The following is an 11,991-nucleotide window of genomic DNA, read 5'->3' on the forward strand; positions in this document are numbered from 1 at the left end:
CACAGGGTTTCCCTGTCTTCCCCCTGAAACCACGGCCCTGCAGATGTTGTCAGAAGTGGAGAGCAGTGCCCGGGTCCAGCTGCGTTAAGGCCGGAGGAGGCGGGTGATTTCCTTGCTGGACCCAGCACAGCCTGACCTGCCCCTGCCTTGTGGTTCTCTGTTTACACACTTACAGCTTCAGTGGTGGTCAGATAGCAAAAATTGGTCAAAAGTGAGGTTTTTTGGATACCCTTTCAAGCTGCGATGGGCAGGCTGAGAAGCAGGGGGTATCTAGTGCGTGCAGCTGTGCCAGCCTTTCGGTTTTTACTGGAAGGAGCAAACCTCCCCATCGCCCTCCACTTACTGTGCTTCCGTTCACACTGCAGAGCAGTGTTGGAGCATGATGGCTGCACCCCTGGCGTTAAGCTAAACCTGAAAACGAACGTGAGCTGGGCACCTCATGCGCTGGCCCCTGGGACCTTACCAGAGCTGGTGGGAAGCTGCCCCATAGGAACGTGCGTGGTGTGGGACCCCAGCACCCCTGGTCTTACCTCCACATCCATGGCACCACAGCGCTTTCTGATGGAGACATAGCCACTGATACAACTGCTCAAAAAGGACCGCAACTTGGGAAAGCAATTAGCCATATGGGTGTTCTCGACTGCTTCTGTGGAAAAGAAGATGCTTGAATTATGCGAATTGGGTTAAAAGTAACTAAACAATTAAAAATTTGAAAATTCTTGCATTTCTGATTTTATGGAGAAAAATTATCAGATGACTATTTGCTTGTACATGTTGCTTTTCTTTTGCTGATTTCAGGGAGTTTATTAAGATGATAAAAATACTTAATGCTGAGCTACATTCTGTGTGTTCAATTTTAAAATAAATCTTTGTGTGGGTGTAATTTAGGCTGTGGGTAGATTAATACTCTCAGATTTGCTCATGGATAAGAATATCCATGAAGCTATATTAGTTAAAACAAATCAATAATGTAAAATGTAATATCTTGCTAAAGCACCTTTTTTTTTTCTAAAAGATATGCCAGATTACTATGTTGCTGGACACAATGTAGAGGTGTTAGATACCACTGAAACAGAGTTTTATCTGGGGGTAAAAGCCAACAGCCACTCTAACTAGCTAAGTTACAGAACTGTAATGAAAGACAATGAAGAAAACGTTACATCTTATGCTGCTCTTAGACTTGCCTCTTACAGGTATCTTCTCACACACTGCTAGAAAGCACAGGAATGGTTCACAGACTGCTGTTGCCTTGAGTGAACTGGACTTTCCTTGACTTTTAGAAAAAAACCCACACATGAAACAATGAGATTGAGAGTTATTATCTGCTAAAGCTGCATTCCTATGCTCTCATACATTTCAGTACCGTTTTATGAGCAGACGCACACACGTGTACACACATTGGTCCCACTGGGGAAACAGGGTTATTTTTAAAAAAAACCATATAAGTAAGAGCAAATATGAGCTTACAGGAATTTTTTTTTATTTGCATTACTTAAAATGCATCAGTTGCTAAATTTAAAACTGTTGGTAAGTAAACAGTAGGTAGCATTATAGAGAGCCACTCTTCATAAAATTCTAATTATCCCTTTCCTATTTGTTGTGACATGCCCTCGTCCAGATTATGGGTTTGGACTGATGCCCAGTCTTCTACTTCAAAATTGCAAAGTAAGCATGAGAGGTTTGTATAACCTCTGACTGGTTTTCTGTGCGTGATTAGGATATTTTGTGAAGCTGTTGCAAGTGAGGGTAGTTGAGGCGCTCTCACCCGCTGCTTCTCATCCTTTCCTCACCCCAGAGCAATCAGCATTTCTCCTCATTGCATGCTCTCCAAAGTACAGCTCTCCCAAGACTCTTGTTGATGGGCCAGCAACGACTTCTACAGAAACACACTTTAAAACCATTCATAAAAGGCACTTCTCAAGGTACACTCCACCAGTCCCCCTGGCAGGAGCCCCTCACTCAGCCTGATGTTGTCCATACGAGGTTGTTGGGTCAATGCAGCGTTGTTCAGTCACTGTCCTGCCCTCTCATGGGAGCAGTTCCCGTTGATGTTCCCATCTGTGCTTTGGGATGTTGGAGACTGAAAACAAAACCACTCAAGCCTCCAAAGTTTCAAGTGGCAAGCAAGCAAGGAAGAGAAAAAAGCACCAGTGGATTTGGGAGCATCCAAGTCACCAATGTTTCCTTCAAATTAGCATGGTTTTTGAGTGTCCAGATTTTTTGTGCCTGAGTGCACAGGGTAAAAGACTTCCAGGTACGTTGTACAGACAGCCTGCCCTCAACCCCGCGAGCCAAGCCAGCCCAACTCACAGGACACGGTAGGCACAGTGCACTGACCAGCCCCACGGCTCAGTGACTTGTGCAGTGAGATCAGCAGTAAGGATCTGTGTGGCAATAACCACTGTATCAGCTCTAACACACTGCATTGTGTATTTAACCTCAGGGCTATTACCATTATCCAGCTTAGCCAAATGAATGTAACAGAAAAACATTTACAGTTGCCGGAGGATTAATCTTCTGAATGATGCATGGATTTTAGAGCAAATGCCTTTGATTTATATAATGCTATACTAAGGGATATAATTTCAATTAGCAATTGCTAATTTTTATTTAGTATGTTACATACTGGATATAGTAGGTTTATTACAGCTATATTATCTAATTTATAATGATATATATTTACTGTAATGGAAATATATATTAATCAATAGATATACTGATTAACTAGGGACTATTCACTACACTGCAACACTGGAATAACACAATCAATCCAGTAACAGACACAGAGTATTGTCAGATGCTAGAATGATTCTCAATTCTCAGTTTTCCCTTGGAACAAATACAGAAAATAAGACAATGATTATCATGTTTAGAAATTAATAGATCTTTTTTAACAGGCAGCTTTTCAGATGTAGTAGCTGAGCTACTTGCCTGGAGAGTCCAACTCTTCTCCAAGTGGATGATTTATATATTTTAATACGAAATGCATCACTCATCAAATAATTTCTTTCAGTATGTGATATATACATTCCACCTGTCAAGTACATTTTGATACTGTAATATATCCCATTGCCTTACTTCTTTCAGGGGAGTCTGTTTCTAATTCTTTACATGCTTCCTGTGTCAGAACGATATCAATAGCATCTTTCACAAAGCTAGTCTCATTATGGCTACACAAAACCTTTGCTTAGTGTTTTGCATAGAGGATTGTAGGCAGCTGAGGTGCCCTGGAGAAATCAGGACCTGGTAACGCTTCCTTTCCTGCTCTGCTCCTGGGCATGCCCCGTGCCGCTGCCTGGCAGCAGGGGAAGCTGCTAAAGAAATAGAGAACTTTATCCAGAAAGACAGTCTCCCCCCAAGTCTCCAACAAAAGGTGTGGGAAGCTGTAAGACTGAAATCAGAGGGACAGGACCTCTAAACCCCCATAAGCCCTTAGAAAGGCTGACTTTAAGCTTGTTCCACTCTTAATGCTTACAAAAACATGTACCCAGTTAATGTAGGAATAAAGGCTTGCTTTGGCTCTTTGGTTTGAAAGAATACCTGCACAGCCTTCTACTAGGCTCTGGCTGCCTTTTCAAAGTTTAATTTCAGCAACACTCTACTGCCTTGATGGATGGCACTCCTGTGCTGAGTAAATAAAAACAGAGAGCTGGGAAAAGCCTTGTGAGATCATCTAAGAACCCCCTCAGTGCAGAGGCAACATGAGCATCCCCAGACGCTCCCTCTTCCTTCCAGCCTGTGAATGATTTTACACATACAAGTCAAAAGAGCAGGACATTCCCAGCCGTCAGATGGAAGGAAACCAGCACCCAGATGTAACAGCCATTGACAACTCCAGTCACATCAGTAAGTGAAGGGTCATCCCTTTCTGCCCCTCTTCCTTTAGTGACTTTCTTCCAGAGCTGCATTCCTGCTCAGGACCATCCACATGTCCACCCACTGGAGCTGCAGCCCTCAGCAGAGCTCCAGCATCTGCAGTTCCCCAGATGGGAACAGCCACTTTCTTCGGTCTGTAAGGACTCAAACAATGCCCCATGATCCCACAACCTGCCTATGCAGCACACTGCACTCTCTCAACCCCCAAGAAACACTTCCTAATATGCACCTTGCTTTTTCTCTGCTGCAAAATTTACATCTTTTTGTCTTGCTCTCATAGAGAGAGACGGGACAACAGGGAAATAGTTCTTTCTTCTATGGGATGGCTACTGCCACAGCTGAGACTTTTCTTTCCTGTGCTGAAAGTCTGCTTTTGCTCACAGACCATTTTTTCTGACCTCTCCTCTTTCTTCCTGCCATCTTTCAGAGTATCTCAGATTTGTCCGTATCTGTCTCATCCCACGTTGCTCAGAACTGGAGGCAAAGTCAGACATAGACCTTACCAGTTTTAACTGAAACAAAATAATGTTTTGTGACATAGATAGGATACATCCAACAGCGCGTCCCAGGATGACACATGCTACAACGCACCAGATTGTTGGTCTATATTTACTTTGTCAACTTGAGCTACAGGTCTTCTGTCACTTTTATGTCTAACAGCATTTCTCCATTTTGTGCTTGGGGGCTGAGACATCACTTTTATCTCTCCAGATAGTCAACCTCAGCACCTCACGGACAGTACTGGTGCACCCCACCATGAGAAAAACGATGCCAACGGGGAGGCCAAGCTCCTAAATACAGCCCAGATCAACCCTCCTATACCCCATTCAGATCCCATCGGCATCCCCACAGCAGCAAAACAGCGACCCACACACTCCTCTGTGGTGGGTGCTCTGGCTAACATGTGCACCCAGGTTATATGTCCTGGGATCATAGAGTAGTTTGGGTTGGAAGGGACCTCTAAAGGTCATCTAGTCCAACCCCCCTGCAATAAGCAGGGGCACCTTGAACTGGATCAGGCTACTCAAAGCCCCGTCCAACCTGACCTTGAACATTGCAAGGGATGGGGTATCTACCATCTGTCTTGGCAAGCTGTCCCAGTGTTTCATCACCCTCATCACAAATATTTCTTCCTTAATCTAGTCCAAACCTACCCTTTTTTATTTTAAAATCATTACCCCTTGTCCTATCACAACAAGCCCTGATAAAAAGTCTGTCTCCAGGGATGGGAGGGGAAAGCAGACATTTGGCTGATTGTTGGATGATAGACAACAAGTAGAGGACCCACTGTACCAAAATGGGAAAGGGAATTGTCACCTATAGATATTAGTGATTATAAACCATGGCAATGGCAGAGGGTGTCTGTCAGCTGAGATCAAAAAATAGTTCTGGCTCAGCAAAAGTAATTGGAGAACTGCAAAACACAGGAGAGGGTGACTGGCTGTTTGATTACCAGAACCAAACTCCTCAACATCTCTTCCCCGAGGCAGGTCTAGAGAACACAAAATGTATTAATCTACAGGATTCTGTGGGCCAAGTGCACCAGAAAAGCCACTGTTTGCAGAATAAGCAAAAGCGCTATTTGGCATACGAATAGCATACACAGCAGTGGAAAACCGGAGGCTAGTTCCAGCCATGAAACAAACCAGCCCCAGAGCGTAGATTTGAAAATCATATGCAGGTTTCTAAGTAACCAGCCCGATTTTTCTGATGTGTTGAGGGCTGACTAGTTCCCAGTGAAATCAATAGGAGATGTCGATTGCTCGGTATTTTCGAAAATCAGACCAACTCTTCAGGAGTGTAAGTAGGGGCCTGAAATGCCTGATTATGCCCCATTTGAAGTCTGAGCCTCAATGTACAGCAATGTGCCTGCTGTTCGGAAACACAGCTCAACATGCGCATCACCTGCGAGGCTGAAAGAGGAACCCTCCCTGCAACAATCAGACTGGGGACAGAAACCTCTATTCCACCACCCCTCGCCCCCCTGATATTAAAATTGAATATACTAGCTTCAATTATGAAACAGGAAAACCCCTTTGACAGACAGATGCTGCAGCACATTGTCAAACATTGTATGTTATACAATGCAGAGATAAAGCAATGGAAACTTAAATTTGCAGGAAAATAAAACCCGTGGTGTGGATACAACTGTGACCTGTCCTAATCTACTCACAGGCAGAAAGTAGGCTAAGAGGTGAGGAAAGGGTGAGGCAATCAGAAAGTTCAATCCTAGCCTTACAGTAGATGTTTCCTAATTAAAAAATCCTCCAAATATTTGCTCTGAAGATTTATCTTTCTAGTGCTGGCTACTCAGGTGCTTCAACAAGCACTTTGTCTGGGTTTGGGGCAGGTCATGTGCTCAGCTGTTGTCTCCTTTGTTACTGTTCGGTGCCTAATGGCTGCATTGGAAAACACGTCGCATCCTTCCGTGAGCACCTTCCCACCTGATGCATGCTCTGGCATCCGTAAGTAGTGATTTACCATTGAATCACACAACACAACTGACTATATCCTTTATAAACTCATAAATCCCGAGTAGGACAGTTTTCCTATTATGGCTGCAGTATTGTTTCAGTGGTGTAACTCACATTGCTGAAGGAGAGACAATAAATCGTGAGGCTGTGAAATCCATTGTACTTCTACAAGTGGCTGCTTTTGGTCTCCATTTCCTAGTCACAAATAAACTGAGATCTTTTGAGTTTGCCACAGGGATATGTATAGATTGCAAGTGGTGACACATTAAATCAATTGGCTTCTATATTTTCTCCAGTATATTTTATTGTTTCCTGCAAGTCAATGAATATTTTCCCCATCCGACAGACTCTCTTTTCCATGTGAAGAAAGTCTGGATGAGCTTACGCTTTCCTCACAGTCTTCCTTTATACTTAGGAGGCTATGATTTACACATGGAAAGCCATGCCCTTCTTGCAGCAGACAGAAGCAGCATGAGAAACTATATTTGTAATATGGCTTTTTTGTCTTTTACCTACTAACGCCTCTCCTTAGTTATTTATACAACAATCACAGAAATCCTTATTATAGCATTTATAATAATGGTTATTCAAAGTATTTTTGAGAGCTTTTAGCAGTACCATTGTATCTAGGATGTGGTCCTGGCCCAGGACCAGCAGCGTTAGATATGGTCTTATTTCAAAACAAGGTTTTTCTGAGATCTAATCACCATATAGTATAAACCAATACACAGGATCTGCAGCCAGATGGTCATGTATTCCTCTCTAGTTCCCAGAAGTTAAATATCGATATTTTTAGAGGACCACAGTAGGGAATATCTCCCACTATAAAAATCACTCAAAAAGTTAGAAGAAAATTAAGCCCATGAAACTCACCTAAGCTGCGTGCCAGCTGAGTGAGGGAAACTTCTCTCTTTCTAAAACAAATCAACAGTTGTGCTGGGGAATGGAGTCACTCTGTAAATTTAAAACCAAACAAAGAAGATAGAAAACAACACAGAAGGTATCAGTACCTAACTTGATGGAAACAACAGCAAAATAAATTAATATCTTTTCTTCTTTTATCTCCTGCCAACTGCATCTTTAAGTAGCGGACATTCAGAAGATGGGATCTATCTGTACACTCTATATACTTTGGGATGTTGATATAACTGTCAGGTAGTGTGCATGGACAGGTCTGTGGTGCTGTGGGACATATTCAGGTTTCTAAAGAACAAAAAGACCCAAACTCTCTTTCTTTATTTTCTCCCCTGGTGTGTCCATGCTGCCAAAAGTGTGTATCAGGATTTTCTCCAAGTCTTGCAGCAATCCTGTCCACAGCAGCTATATCAGCAAGACTGATTCAACCAGGTGCCAATGAAAAGCTAAAGTGTTTGGAAAGTGGTGGTTCTTTTTCTTTACATGCTCAAAATGACAATAAGATCCAGGATTTTTATTTTGTTCTGCTCAAGTAAATGCATTTATGCCAAAAGACTTGAAACAAATTCTGCTTCTTGCTGAAATAGCTTTATGTTCAAATCAGTAAAATACGAGCAATGGGTTGTTGAATAATGTAGCTTATCCTTCTGCTCTGACTTATTTACTACTTTTCTGCAATACTTTGTAAACCTTACAAATAATTCTGTAACTTTCTGAAATCATACTTCCATATGCAAATTTTGGTTTTCAGATCTTGCTTTTTCTGTATATAGGCTTGAGCAGGATGTCTACAGAATATCTAGTGTCACAACACAGACATATCTGTTAAAAAAGGGGGTAAAAAAGCACTATAATTTCTTCTGCATCTGTCAAAACCAGAGCTCCGCATTACACAGAACACCAGTGACAAAAGCAGGGGGAAAAATATAGAGTGCAGTTCTGTGCTCAGGTTAAGTGAGAAGTGATTCACTTGTTTTCCCAGTCAGATTTTGACCGGTTTGAAGCTCTAGTAAATCTTCCAGTATTTGATTAATCCTTTTATTTCTAGAGCAACGGTTGTAAAGCTCACAATTTAGACAGGACTGCAAATGATGAAAGATTAGCAGGCCTCTAACTCATTATAAATGATAAGCTGTTAACATGGTAGAAATAAGTGTAGCAACACCGGAGACTAAGCAAGCCTGAAGATACTGAACAAGGAGCAGCAGCACCCACCCAGGCTCCAGCAGTCAGTGTGCAATGGCAGCACAGTGCAGAGGGCTCCCCTTACCTGACCAGAGGTACTGGTACTCCGCACTGGAAACAGAGCACTGTGCCAGGAGGTGGAATAAAACTCTTCCCCATGGCAGGTGGTAAGGCCAAGGCTGGAGCACGGGACTGGGGCTTGTGGTGATGCTGCCTCTGACAGTGCAGAGCAGCAGGAGCACAGCTCATGGAGCTGCCAGAGACATCTTCACTCTTTAGAGGCTAAAACCTATTTTAGTTACTAGAAGTCAGCACAGTTCACCAATAGAACACCCTGAAAGATGCTCAGGAGCTAACAACATCAGGAAAGCATCCTCTTATTGCAACCTAACAATGCAGATTTAGACACATCCCTGTCTAAAGGGACAGGGCTCCCCAGCCCCATCATTTCCTCACCCTAGTGCTCTGCTGACCTTCCAGCAGTTCCTACGGCAAGAAGCCACAGTAGAGGCTACAAACTAAAATGATCATACACTGATTTAGACTTAAATATAAACCCCAAACTACCTCTAAAAAAATAAAATCTGCTGCTGTTAATCTTTTTCCCAAAGAGCAAGGCTTTGTACATCTTATCCCTAACTCATTAAAGTTCTCATTAAAATTTAAACTGTTACAAAAGATCTTTGAGTCCTTACTCTGTTTTATCATCATGCATCCCACACACACACACCTCTTTGTAGCATGTTGTAAGCTCAGGGAAAGATGAGCAGAGAGCAGCGGTAAAGCTGTTGCTGTAAGCATGATATAGCTCCTTATCTCAGAAGATACTGGAGGGACATAAATAGCTGTGTCCTATTTCAGAAGGACATAAACACAAAGGTCCCTGCCTGCCCCCCGCGCATCACAGCGCTGGGTGTTTAGGTTTCAGGGAAGCAAGGTGTGTCAAAGTCATTAAAGAATGTGGATGAATAGCACTTCCAGATTCTTTCTGAAATAGCTGCAAGTTGCTTGTAAGAAAAGACATGATGTTTCTGTGGTTGTCTACACAAAAACTTTGCCTTAGTTTTAACTAAATTAATAGAAACAATTTAATCAGTGCAAAGGCCAAGCAGGGCTGCCATTCTAATGGTTTCTCTTTTGCTGAAGTCATCTTTCTGCCTGCTGATACATCAAACAGACCAACAGTATCACCAGAGCATGTCCTGGAGGAGACAAAAGAGAACTGCCAGAGAAGGCAGCATGAGAAGAGAGGAGAGAGCATGGCGAAGGTTAACAGCTGATAGGCGAGAAGGTGGGTAGCAGGGAAGAGCCTTAAAAATTGTAAGAAAATACAAAGCAGCAAATAAACATAGCGGGGAAATAAGAAAAGGCAGCAGGAAAAGAGAGGAAATAGAATAAAGGGAAAGTTGAAACAGTGGGTTGATTTACCAGGTGTTGTTCTGTACTGTAGACAATAGGGTTGTGGTGTGGATTAGTTTAGCCTAGGACATCAAACGCAGTGGAAGTGGCAGAACTAACTGTTGTTCAGAGGCTGACTGGTTTCAAGTATCCACCGAGAAGCCAGAAATATCTGGACACATTGAGTCCCTTTTGAAAATACCAATAGCCTCTAGGAGAGCTGGAAAGTTAGCACTAGCCCAGTAATAATTCGAACAGATTCAATCTCTCTCTCAATCTCTCTCGCCTATTCCCAGTGAGCTCCCAGACAGCGCGCACGCAAAGCACGCAGCACAGCAGGAATTCCGTCTACACTGAAGAAGATATAGTCATTTACGTGGGAAGTTTTAACTTCATTCAGTTGGTGTATTTTACAAAAACAAACCAAAAAGTAAAACAACGAAAACTAAAATGTGTCCAGCGTGCTGCAATCACAAACTCAGCTCCTCCTTCCCAGTTTGGACGCACGCTTGTCTGTTGGGGAGGCTCAGTCCTTCCTCCTGAACACATTCTGGCTCCCAGGACTGCCGCCCATCCACTGTCGGTTGCAACCACCTTCTTCCCTGCACAGCCCAGAACTCCCAGTCGGCACCAGAAGTGTGTGTGCGTACGGACAGGAATGAAAGCTGTCCTTTTTAGTTCCCTGCTTCTCTCCTAAGTGTGCACACAAATGGGGGGGGGGGGGATGGGGAACCTTTGCTGCAGGCAGCAGGGGCTCAGCACCTCTGCTTTTCCTTTATCCTTTGCCTCTCCATCTCCCAGGGGATTCCCAGTTGCAGCAGACACAGACAGTAAATGCTAGGTCCAAAAAAGGGGCAGGCAAAGTGAATGCAGTTTGAATTTTGGACTGGATTTTTAGCCTAGTCCTTCCCAGAGACAGTGCAGGCACCTTCAGGTCATCTTCTAATTGCAGAGCTAAAAACCCTAATTCCACCTCCCAACAGTGAATGTGAAATTAGCTACTCTCTAAAGCTCCAAAAGGCAGCAATCAGACTGAGCTCAGTTTTAAAGTCCCTGCTAGCAATTGATCTCTGCAGGAAAAGTACTTGTATTTCACTCCAGTTTTCAGGTATTTGTAGAGTACAACAATGGGAGGCAAAAGACACGGGTGCTTTGTACCAAAAATACTGTGCACATGCACTATTGTGTTCAGCTCACACAGAAATTCCGTGTTTAGATAAAGATGTTCTGATAAAGAGGCAAAATGATCTGTCACAGGTAGAGAAACAAACTGCAGAAACCCCAGGGAGATGACAGAGGCAAGTCTCCCGAGCCGCAGCGCTGTGCTTGAAGCACGACCCCTTCACTAAGCGAGTCGGGGACAGGTTGCTTGCCTGACACCACCTCGAAGCAGCTGATTTGAACACTACCGTATCTTTTCATACGAACAAGAAATTAGGTCAAAACTTTCTAGGAAATTTCTGCCGCCTATTTTAGAATGCAGTTCAAAAGAGCAAAGGAGAGGAATTCTATAGAAACCCACACGCAATCTCCTGTGGAAATGAAACATTAACAGGAAGAAATCTTGTGACTGAATACCACTGAGCTGACATCCAGGGGCTTACCTGGTTAAAAGCCTCAGTACAGCTCTGCAGCAGCAGAATGGGAAGCAAAGAAAGCGAGTAAACTTAAAACAACCCTTCCATCAGCGCCCACCCCAAGGACAGAAACACCATTCATTTTGTTAACGTTATGGCACCGTTTCTCCCTGCTCCCATCTCCATCAGCAACTTGGCTGCAAAGAGCCACTTTAGCCTTTTACCAACAGTAACAAATCTTACCCAGCAGTGGAGTTTTTATCAGTAGTTAGAGCTACTCGCTCGTGTTCGGTATTAAAGCGTTCTCTCTTCTAAAGCACTATTTTCATTAGATGATCTCTTCCATGAGGAAAAAAAAAAAAAGAAACAACACTTTGAGCCAGATTTTTACAAAGCTATTAGGCTTCTGCTTAATTTAAATGCATAACAGCAGGCAACTCAGCCTAATTCTCTACTTGAGCACACAGTCTCCTGATTTACACACACAAGTGGAATAGCTTTTGCGGATACATATTTTGATAGTTTTATCCTCCTTGTGTTTTAATAATTTACCTTTACTTATGATA

At 43.1% G+C, this 11,991-nt stretch overlaps 1 long non-coding RNA gene across 1 annotated transcript; it reads right to left on the reverse strand.

Moving 5' to 3' along the window:
* Positions 1-574: 574 nt before the first annotated feature.
* LOC142362709 (uncharacterized) lies at positions 575-11,754 on the reverse strand. The gene is made up of 3 exons (XR_012765240.1): positions 11,669-11,754; positions 7,224-7,304; positions 575-646 (listed from the first exon to the last, which is right to left on the reverse strand). It is a non-coding gene; the product is annotated as an uncharacterized LOC142362709 (long non-coding RNA).
* Between the last annotated feature and the right edge of the window lie 237 nt (positions 11,755-11,991).

Source organism: Opisthocomus hoazin, chromosome 11 (genome assembly GCF_030867145.1).
Source record: "Opisthocomus hoazin isolate bOpiHoa1 chromosome 11, bOpiHoa1.hap1, whole genome shotgun sequence".
Taxonomy (NCBI): Eukaryota; Metazoa; Chordata; class Aves; order Opisthocomiformes; family Opisthocomidae; genus Opisthocomus; species Opisthocomus hoazin.